Genomic DNA, 12,171 nt, shown 5'->3' with positions numbered 1-12,171 from the left:
GGCTTTGAAAAGGGGTCATGGGAGGGTGTCTTGACCGAAAATTTTAGGGGTAAAAGGGTAATTTTACCCTCCCTAAAATCGGCTAGGTTTTAGGGTTAGGGTTTAACATTTTTAACTTTACACCTTGCACTTTAATTTAGCTTAAATGGTCCCTTAATTATCAAAGTTTAATTATTTTTAATACACAAGTTTTAAAGTTATTTATTTATTCACAAAAGTTTAATTATTAAGGTTAATTATTTTGTTGGACATTCAATAAGGAAAAGTATAGAATGGAAAAATGAGAAATATAGAATGGAAAAATGAGAGTCGTTATAGTACCTCCCCGTTATTAAAAACTTCGTCCCGAAGTTTTTAGGTAGATTCCTCGTTTGCATCAACAGTTGAGAAGAGATGGGGATATTTCCGTTTCATGTGGTCTTTGCGTTCCCAGGTATATTCGGGGCCTCTACGCCAATTCCAACAGACTTTAACGATAGGTATGTTGCTTTTACGCGTTTGTTTGACCTCTCCTTCCATGATTTCTATAGGTTCTTTAACGAAGTGCATTTGCTCATCAATGCGGACATCATCCAGAGGAATAACAAGTGTGTCATCAGCTAGACACCATTTAAGATTTGAGACATGAAACACATCATGTACTTGACTGAGTTCGGTTGGTAGTTCTAATCGGTATGCCACGAGACCGACTCTTTCAGTGATTGAAAACGGTCCAACATATCGTGGACTGAGTTTACTTCGTTTACCGAAGCGGACAACATCTTTTCAAGGGGATACTTTCAACATGACTTTATCTCCAACTTGGAATTCTATATCCTTTTGTTTCTTGTCGGCATAGCTCTTTTGTCGACTACGGGCAGTTTCTAAACGTTACTTAATTTGAACGATCTTTTCGGTAGTTTTGTGAATGATTTCAGGACCAGTTAGATGTCTGTCATCGAGTTCGTCCCAACACAAAGGAGATCTACACTTCCATCCATATAAAGCTTCAAAAGGTGCAGCTTTAATGCTGGAGTGATAACTGTTGTTATAAGAAAATTCAACCAAAGGTAGATGTCTATCCCATCCTTTGCCGAAATCAATTGCACAAGCACGTAGCATATCCTCCATGGTTTGAATAGTCCGTTCACTTTGACCATCAGTTTGAGGATGATAAGCTGTACTCATGTCGAGTTGAGTTCCAAGAGCAGATTGTAAAGTTTTCCAGAATCTAGAAACAAATTGACTGTCGCGATCAGAAATAATCAAGAGAGGAACACCATGATGTGAGACAATTTCTTTTATATAAAGCTGTGATAATCTCACCATCTTGTCGGTTTCCTTGATCGGTATGAAATGCGCAGATTTAGTAAGGCAATCAACTATGACCCAAATAGTATCGTTACCATTTGCAGTCTTAAGTAACTTAGTAACGAAGTCCATAGTGATGCACTCCCATTTCCACTGCGGAATATCGGGTTGTGTCAACAGACCCGAAGGCTTTTGATGTTCGGCCTTGACCTTCAAACAAGTGAGACACTTACTAACATAAGTAGCAATGTCGGATTTCATATTAGGCCACCAGTAGAATTCCTTCACATCGTGATACATCTTACTGGATCCGGGATGAATAGAATATCTAGTCTTATGTACTTCATCCAAGACTAGTTCACGGATATTACCAAAACGAGGAACCCAAATACTGTTGCCAAAGTACCGTGTACCACTAGCTTTCACTTGAAGTTGGTTATCGAAACCAATAGGTCCTTCACCTTCGATAACTGTCAGTTTAATAGCTTCCAATTAAGCTTCATAGATTCGTGATATAAGATTCAATTTGATTTTCAGGTTTAAAGCACGAACACGTTTAACATCGTCCTTTCGACTAAGGGCATCGGCAACTATATTCGCCTTGTCAGGATGATATTTCAGCTCACAGTGATAATCGTTCAATAACTCGAGCCATCGACTTTGCCTCATATTCAACTGTTTCTGATCAAATATGTGTCGAAGACTTTTATGGTCAGTGTACACCGTAAAGTGAGTACCATATAAATAATGTCTCCATATTTTTAATACAAATACCACAGCACCTAACTCAAGGTCATGTGTGGTATAGTTCTCTTCATGTTTCTTCAACTGCCTAGATGCATAGGCAATAACCTTTTCACGTTGCATTAAAACACAACCAAAGCCTTGCTTTGAAGCATCGCATTAAACAACAAAGTCGTCAGTACCTTCAGGTAAGGATAGAATTGGGGCTGTGGTCAATTTCTCCTTCAGAATCTTGAAAGCCGATTCCTGTTCTTCGGACCACTCAAACTTCCTTCCTTTTTGAGTTAGCTTCGTAAGAGGTTTAGCAAGAAGAGAAAAATCTTTTATAAACCTTCGATAGTAACCGGCAAGTCCCAAAAATTGACGAATATGCTTCGCAGTCTTTGGTATCTCCCAGTTCTGAATAGCAGTAATCTTAGCTGGATCAACATGTATCCCTTTACTATCTATAACATGTCCGAGGAATTGTACGGTTTTGAGCTAAAACTCGCACTTAGAAAATTTAGCATAAAGTTGTTCCTTTCTTAAGAGTTCTAGAATCATGCGCTAATGTTGCTCATGTTCTTTCTCATTATTCGAATAGATCAAGATGTCGTCAATGAAAACAATGACGAATTTATTGAGATAGGGTTTGCAAACACGGTTCATAAGATCCATGAACACAGCAGGAGCGTTGGTTAAACCAAAAGGCATAACACAAAACTCATAGTGTCCATAGCGAGTGTGAAAAGCAGTCTTAGGAATATCGGATTCCTTGACTTAGAGTTGGTGATAACCAGATCTTAAATCAATCTTTGAATAGATGCTTGACCCTTGAAGTTGGTCAAATAGATCATCGATACATGGCAACGGATAACAATTCTTGATAGTAAGCTTGTTAAGTTCGCGATAATCAATACACATCCTTAACGTACCATCCTTCTTCTTAACAAACAGAATAGGAGCTCCCCATGGGGACGAGCTAGGACGAATGAAACCTTTATCCAATAGTTCTTGGAGCTGGTTGGATAATTCCTTCATCTCGGAGGGTGCTAAACGATACGGAGCTTTAGAAATAGGAGCAGCACTGGGAGTTAAATCATTTTGAAATTCAACTTATTGAGGAGGTGGAAGACCAGGAAGATCTTCGGGAAACACATCGGGAAAGTCTTTAACCACTGGTACATCTTCAATACGCTTTTCCTTCAATTCAATCATCTTAACGTGGGCTAGAATAGCTGGATAACCTTTCATAAGGTATTTGCGAGTTTTAATACAGGAGATGATGTTGAGATTGGAACCACTCTTTTCACTTTGGATGATGAGAGTCTCTCTATTTCCCAATGGAACATTAACATCCTTTATTCGTACATCTCTTTCTCGAATGGAAGAATCTGCAATTACCTCTGCTGTCAATTTATTATTCATTCAGGGCGCTCGGCCGGTGAGTTTTATCGTAACACATAATAGCAGCATGTAATGGATGTAACCAATCCATTCCAACTACGACGTCAAAACTTCCGAGCTTGACCGGCAAAAGGTCTATCTTAAATTCTTTATCGGCTAAGATTAAGTTGCAGTTTTTATAGATTTTATCGACTTGCATGACTTTTCCATTAGCTACTTCTACTAATCTTTTAGTTTCTATAAGTTGAGGCTTTTCAGTAAATAGGGTACAAAAATCACTAGACACATAACTTCGGTCGGCACCAGTATCGAATAAAATAGTTGCATAACAATTATTGACAAGATACGTACCCGTGATGACCTCATCCTCATCTCGGGCTTCGGCAGCAGTAATAAAAAACGCACGACCCTTCGCAGCAGTAGCATTAGCTTGTAAGACCCGAATATTTATTTTGTATACTTGTTTATAAAAGACATACGAGAACGGGCTTCGTTTAATATTTATATTTAGTTAAAAAGCAAAAGAACCTGAAACTGACTACTTGCACGCCGCGCGGGTCTGGTGCGCGCCGCGCCGAATCGCGCTGACAGAATCCTTTGTTTTTAATTATTTTAAATGAAGGGTAATTTGGTAAATTCACTTAGGGCTGGATTTGTGAGCCATATCAGTTGATTTAGATCTAACTTTGGATCATTTCACATCCATTCATCATCTTCATCCATTCTTAGAGAGAGAGAGAGGTCTAGAGAGAGATTTGAGGTTTTGGTGAAGAAGAAGCTCGAATCGTTCAAAGTCTCGGGTTTTAAAGTTGTTCCTTTCGTTCCTAGCTACGTTGTGGTGGTATTGGTAAGCTCAAACTCCGAATTTCATTTATTTGATTTGATATTCAAGTTAGGGTTTTGAGTTAAATTGTTGTGTACCCCTTTTAGGTGATGAAATGGGTTTATGGTGACTAGTTATTCTTGTCACTTGGCGGGTTTTGGGTTGGATGACGATTTGGCCTTGATTAGGCTTTGGTTTGGAGTTTAATCACTAGGTATAGTGATTATTGAAGTATTGGAACCCATTTAGGGTATTATGGTTGACTAATTGTGACTTTGGGTCAAATTAGGGTTCGGTGGTAATTATGACCCAATTGGCGATTTAATGATGTTTATAAACTTAAAATGGATTAAGTTGAAGTATAGAACCGAGTTAAATGTGTTTAGGTGTCAAAACTTGTAAAGGATGAGATTTTGACCTTTATGGGTCAAAATTAGGGTTTAAGTGTCAAAATGGGTATGACACGTGTTTAACACTTGAGTTCGAGTTTAATTGACATATTGGGACCATTCTCACTTGTGTTAGTGATTATGGGTTAGTTTGGGCACGGTTTGTGCTTGGAAGTGCATTTGGGTCGAAATTGCACTAATGGTTGAATTGGGTTGAATTGTGAATCCACTCTAAGTGTAATGTTGTAATTGTGATAATGGAATAGGTATTTTCCATTGGCGAGTTGCGGTTTACTTGAAAGCATTCTTCAAGACTTCAAGGTGAGTGATAATATCCTATGTGCATATGTATGTGTAGGATGGGTGCGGGTCGGGTGAAGTGATTCTCGGCTATAGAGCTCACTTCACATATAGATGGATTTAATAGACTTGCGTTTAGATCCAATTGGCACGGTTGTGCGTTTTGGTTGACTATCTTTGGCGAAGTACGCGTTCGCGTGTACACTATCACACGTGATTGTGATGTGGATGATATAACCCCAATGGCGAAGGGTTTTGAGTTGGAGAAGTGAATCGCGTGTAGTTCGGATTCACGATGACGCGTGTAGTTCGGTCATCTTATCAAAAATGAATCTCGTGTAGTTCGGATTCATGGTGACTCGTGTAGTTCGGTCATCTTATTGAGGTAGTAATCTCGTGTGGTTTCGGATTACTAAGGCTCGTGTAGTTCGGCCAACCTCGATGTTGTGAAGATAGTAATCTCGTGTGGTTTCGGATTACTAAGGCTCGTGTAGTTCGGCCAATCTTCATTGTGGTATTTGGTTCTCGGTATTGGGTTAAGGAGTTAACCTTGTTCGTTTATATTGTTATATATTAATGTATTGTTGTGTTGTAGCTAACCCTCCGGGTGTAGCTACTTGGCGTTGTTCACATCGTCGTTGGTGAACTTATATTGTTATTGTATCTTTAGCTCGTTGCTTAGAGATCGTACGGTATGCTTAGTGTAGTGCCTTATATGGATGCCTCGGTATGAGGTATTTGTTATTTTGTGGCGTGTCCATTTTATACATATATATGTATGTAGTATATTATCATTCACTAAGCGTTAGCTTACCCTCTCGTTGTTGACTCTTTTTATAGATTGCATGCGGATGGTGGCTCGGGTAAGTGCGAGGATTAGAGGACTTGCATAGTTTGCGTAGAAGGCTTGCTTTTGGTTTTATTAGGATTGGGTAGCGTATCCCCAATCGCCATGCTCGGCTTTATTTTGTATTAAAAGTCTTATGGTCGAAAATTGTATTTTGATACTTAAAGGGTAATTTGGGTCGATGTGGGCCCCGCTTCGTAAACATAATTTTATTAATAGAACGTGCTAGTTTTTATATATGGAACATGTGGTTAAAAGCGTTTGGGCTAAATACGTCGGGAACTAGTCAAACATTTTCGCATTTAAAGACTTTCCGGACAGTCAGGTTTGGCGCGCCGCGCAGCCTATATGGCGCGCCGCGCCAGGTGGCAGTTCAGCAAATTTTTTTTTTTGTTTGAAATTTTACACGGTTTAATCGCGGGTTGGTTTGGGTTGTTACAAGTGGTATCAGAGCATGGTCTAAGGGATTTAGGTGACTTGAGATAGGTACCTAGACTTAGACTTGTGTGTGCTTAAATTGTTGCGGGACTTGTAGGATTACGGGTCGGAATGGGTTTGGTTAGTGCCTTGGCTATAGGTTGACTAACGTTTATATTAGTAATGCGGATATTATTAATATGATGTTGTGTTGTGATAATAATTCTCGCGTGTGTTTGTACTGCGTAGAATTTTGGTTGTGTTTGTGTATATCATCGAGCGAGACGGTCGTTGTACTAACGAGTCGATGCGGCATGTGTGCGTAATAAGAACTTGCAAACCTTATTACGGGTGCAAATCGTGTCTAACAAGTGATGTACGATGAGTGTTTACCAAGATGGGGCTGTGTCGTGCGTATGGTTTTACACGTTCGTGGACTAATCGTTTTGCATTCTTTAGAATGACGACGCGAAACGAGACCGAGGCGAATGACGTGGAGTTTAACGCTAGGGTTGCGGCCGCCGTTGCGGAGCAAATGGGTGCGTTAGAAGAAAGAATGGAAAGGAGGTATTCCGAACTTCAAAGTAGTGGTGAAATGGAGCGTTATCTTAAGAGCTTCATGAGGACTAAACCCCCGATGTATGACGGAAAGTCGGATCCTTTGGTAAGCACAACTTGGATTTCGGACGTCGAAGGGTGTTTCCGTACTATTGATTGCCCTCTCGAGAGAAAGACGAGACTCGCTACGAGTTTGTTGCGGGGTAGGGCAAGGGATTGGTTGGATGGTAAGATTGATCTTGTCGGTGGCGAGACGTTTATGGCTTTATCGTGGGACGACTTTAAGGAGGAATTCTTCGAGGAGTTCCGGACTTCGGCCGATTTGTGGGAATTGCGTAATGAGTTGCGAAATTTGCGAGGATCTATGGATTTGAGTACTCTCAAGACGACCTTTATGGCGAAGGCTCGTTTTTGTCCGGAGTATTTGGGGAATGATCGTTTGTTGATGGGAAATTTCTATCGGACCTTGAATGATGACTTGAAAAGTAAAATTAGCCGGGGTCAAGCGAAATTGTTTTCGGAATTATTCGACTTGGCTAGAGGTTTCGAGTCGTATTCACGATCGAAAAGGGGTGAACCTTCAAGTGAGCGAAGGGTCGTTTCTTACGGTGCTCCGAGTAAGAGGGCTAAGGGTCCGAGTGTGAGCACGGGTGGTACGCGAACGGGTATGTCGGATTCTAGTGCGGCTAGATGTTACAATTGTGGCGTGAGGGGTCACAAGTCTTGGGAATGTTCGGTACCAAAGGGTGATGGTATGGTGTGCTTCAATTGCCAAAAAGAAGGACATCGTAAGTCAGAATGTCCCAAGTTAGCGGGGACGGGTGCGGCCAGGAGACGTTAAGGTACGTTTAATTTTGATAAATATGTCTTTTGATTATTTATTAAATGCCATTTGAGTTTGAGTTGCGTGCCTTTGTTGTGCATGTTATGCTATGGGTGACGTTCCTAATGGAAGTACCCTATGTTGATGATTGATTGACGGGCGAAGGGCGTAAGACTTAGTGCAACCAAGCATTCCTTAGTATTTGGGAAACGTTTCTACCAAGCCACGGAAATGGTTTTGGTGTTTGGTTGTTAAGCGCGTGTTCGCTTTTATGTTGAAGTGACAAATCATGAGGTTCGTCGGTTGGTTGGAACCCTTGAGATCGAGTGTTTTAAATCTCGATGTGTGTTGGTAATGGAGTCTTTATGACGCGACATTAGGTGCCTCTTTTATATCTACTAGCGTGGTGTTCGACTCCGATTGTGTTGCGGTACACTTTTTGTACAAAGTGTTTAAGGGTTGGTTAAAATCGTTCGTGTGCTCAAGGTTGGAGCAAGATGTGGTAATGGGTCGTGTGAGCCCAATTATTGGTAAAGTCTACCTGTGGTAGCATTGTGCGGTTGTACGAGTTGTGGATATGGAACGTGGTTCTAAGTGGGGGAGTTACACTCCCGCACGAGGAAGTTTTAGTGTGAGATTTCGGATGATGCTATTGGTAGATCCGGAAAATGCTGTCGAGACCTGGTTGGGTCGATTTGTGGTAGAGCACAATTTTGGATAAATTGTACTTATGATTTTGGATTTGAATTATCACCAAGGTGGTAATGTGGTAAATCTCGTTGAGGGATAATGGACGTATGTGGCGAGCAAGGTGAAATCCTTCGGTTAAGGGAGGTGTGTGTCGGGTTCTCTTTTGGAGAATTATTGTTTGGTACCTATGTTTGGTATAGGTGGTTCTTGCTCGATTATGGATGGTTAGTGGTCCGCTAGGGTTCACTGTAGTGTAGCAGAGCGTGATGTTGCACGACTCAGTGTTTGAGGCCGAAAGTGCGTATGTGATAGATGAAGCATGACCTTCGGGGTCCGCTGACTTCATCGTGGGATTGTTGATTGATAAAGCATGACTTTCGGAGTCCGCTGACTTCATCATGGGATTGTGATTAATGAAGCATGACTTTCGGGGTCCGCTGACTTCATTATGGTATGGTTGATTGATGAAGCATGATCTTTAGGGTCCGCTGACTTCATCATGGGAGTACGTGATTGGTGGAGCATGACTTTCGGGGTCCGCTGACTTCATCATGAGCGTGGTGTTATATCGGTGAAGCATGATCTTCGGGTCCGCTGACTTCATCCAGTGTTGAGATTGGTGAAGCATGATCTTCGGGTCCGCTGACTTCATCATGGTTGTGAATCGCGTGTGTTTTCGGATTCACGATGACGCGTGTAGTTCGGTCATCTTATCGGAATGAATCTCGTGTAGTTCGGATTCATGGTGGCTCGTGTAGTTCGGTCATCTTATTGAGGTAGTAATCTCGTGTGGTTTCGGATTACTAAGGCTCGTGTAGTTCGGCCAACCTCGATGTTGTGGAAGTGAATCTCGTGTAGTTCGAATTCACAAATGACTCGTGTGGTTTCGGTCATTGTATTGAGGAGTGAGTCTCGTGTAGTTCGGATTCACAAATGACTCGTGTAGTTCGGTCATTCCTCCGGGATAGTGACTCTCGTGTAGTTCGGATTCACTATGGCGCGTGTAGTTCGGCCATTCCCGATTGTTGTTGTGGTGAAGGTAGTGAGTCGCGTGTAGTTCGGATTCACTAAGGCGCGTGTGTTTTCGGCCAGCCTTCGTGTTGTGTGATCTGTCGGTTGTTTTATACACCGATGGTGGGGTCGTGAGGACCATGTTGTGAGATTAGTGATGCGATAGCCGTGCTTCGCTCACATGTTGGTTACGGGTGTGACGATGGTTGATTTCGTACACCTTGGGATTTGCGTTTCCATAGTCGTTTGGGCGCTATCGGTTTTTTTTTAACCGTTGGATTATGATGTTACGGTAGTTGCGTATTGGTCGTATTGCGCACTACAAGGGATGTCTATTGAGTGGTGTTATCCGTAAGGATTCGTTTGGATCGGTCTTCATCGGTTCGGGTTGTTGACCTTAGGTTGGGACTTGGGTGCTTTTAGCGTTGTACTCGGTAATAGTACGCTAAGGGATTTATATCTCGGTACGAGATTGGTTGAGTTTTCCCGATGTTAGGGAAGGAGCATGGTTTTAGTGCTCGGATTGTGGATTTGAGAAAATCGCGGATGACGATTTTAGTGTTAAAGGTGCTTCAATGAGAATAGTTGCCTAGGAAAGTCGGGTTGGAACTTATGTTTAGGACCGTAAGTGGGGTCTGTTTGGTTAAGTGACGAGGATCACGAGGACGTGATCGAGTTTAAGTGGGGGAGAGTTGTAAGACCCGAATATTTATTTTGTATACTTGTTTATAAAAGACATACGAGAACGGGCTTCGTTTAATATTTATATTTAGTTAAAAAGCAAAAGAACCTGAAACTGACTACTTGCGCGCCGCGCGGGTCTGGTGCGCGCCGCGCCGAATCGCGCTGACGGAATCCTTTGTTTTTAATTATTTTAAATGAAGGGTAATTTGGTAAATTCACTTGGGGCCGGATTTGTGAGCCATATCAGTTGATTTAGATCTAACTTTGGATCATTTCACATCCATTCATCATCTTCATCCATTCTTAGAGAGAGAGAGGTCTAGAGAGAGATTTGAGGTTTTGGTGAAGAAGAAGCTCGAATCGTTCAAAGTCTCGGGTTTTAAAGTTGTTCCTTTCGTTCCTAGCTACGTTGTGGTGGTATTGGTAAGCTCAAACTCCGAATTTCATTTATTTGATTTGATATTCAAGTTAGGGTTTTGAGTTAAATTGTTGTGTACCCCTTTTAGGTGATGAAATGGGTTTATGGTGACTAGTTATTCTTGTCACTTGGCGGGTTTTGGGTTGGATGACGATTTGGCCTTGATTAGGCTTTGGTTTGGAGTTTAATCACTAGGTATAGTGATTATTGAAGTATTGGAACCCATTTAGGGTATTATGGTTGACTAATTGTGACTTTGGGTCAAATTAGGGTTCGGTGGTAATTATGACCCAATTGGCGATTTAATGATGTTTATAAACTTAAAATGGATTAAGTTGAAGTATAGAACCGAGTTAAATGTGTTTAGGTGTCAAAACTTGTAAAGGATGAGATTTTGACCTTTATGGGTCAAAATTAGGGTTTAAGTGTCAAAATGGGTATGACACGTGTTTAACACTTGAGTTCGAGTTTAATTGACATATTGGGACCATTCTCACTTGTGTTAGTGATTATGGGTTAGTTTGGGCACGGTTTGTGCTTGGAAGTGCATTTGGGTCGAAATTGCACTAATGGTTGAACTGGGTTGAATTGTGAATCCACTCTAAGTGTAATGTTGTAATTGTGATAATGGAATAGGTATTTTCCATTGGCGAGTTGCGGTTTACTTGAAAGCATTCTTCAAGACTTCAAGGTGAGTGATAATATCCTATGTGCATATGTATGTGTAGGATGGGTGCGGGTCGGGTGAAGTGATTCTCGGCTATAGAGCTCACTTCACATATAGATGGATTTGATAGACTTGCGTTTAGATCCAATTGGCACGGTTGTGCGTTTTGGTTGACTATCTTTGGCGAAGTACGCGTTCGCGTGTACACTATCACACGTGATTGTGATGTGGATGATATAACCCCAATGGCGAAGGGTTTTGAGTTGGAGAAGTGAATCGCGTGTAGTTCGGATTCACGATGACGCGTGTAGTTCGGTCATCTTATCAAAAATGAATCTCGTGTAGTTCGGATTCATGGTGACTCGTGTAGTTCGGTCATCTTATTGAGGTAGTAATCTCGTGTGGTTTCGGATTACTAAGGCTCGTGTAGTTCGGCCAACCTCGATGTTGTGAAGATAGTAATCTCGTGTGGTTTCGGATTACTAAGGCTCGTGTAGTTCGGCCAATCTTCATTGTGGTATTTGGTTCTCGGTATTGGGTTAAGGTGTTAACCTTGTTCGTTTATATTGTTATATATTAATGTATTGTTGTGTTGTAGCTAACCCTCCGGGTGTAGCTACTTGGCGTTGTTCACATCGTCGTTGGTGAACTTATATTGTTATTGTATCTTTAGCTCGTTGCTTAGAGATCGTACGGTATGCTTAGTGTAGTGCCTTATATGGATGCCTCGGTATGCGGTATTTGTTATTTTGTGGCGTGTCCATTTTATACATATATATGTATGTAGTATATTATCATTCACTAAGCGTTAGCTTACCCTCTCGTTGTTGACTCTTTTTATAGATTGCATGCTGATGGTGGCTCGGGTAAGCGCGAGGTTTAGAGGACTTGCATAGTTTGCGTAGAAGGCTTGCTTTTGGATTTATTAGGATTGGGTAGCGTATCCCCAATCGCCATGCTCGGCTTTATTTTGTATTAAAAGTCTTATGGTCGAAAATTGTATTTTGATACTTAAAGGGTAATTTGGGTTGATGTGGGCCCCGCTTCGTAAACATAATTTTATTAATAGAACGTGCTAGTTTTTATATATGGAACATGTGGTTAAAAGCGTTTGGGCTAAATAC

Source organism: Rutidosis leptorrhynchoides, chromosome 2, assembly GCF_046630445.1.
Source record: "Rutidosis leptorrhynchoides isolate AG116_Rl617_1_P2 chromosome 2, CSIRO_AGI_Rlap_v1, whole genome shotgun sequence".
NCBI classification, from domain to species: domain Eukaryota; kingdom Viridiplantae; phylum Streptophyta; class Magnoliopsida; order Asterales; family Asteraceae; genus Rutidosis; species Rutidosis leptorrhynchoides.
This window is presented reverse-complemented; position numbering follows the sequence as displayed.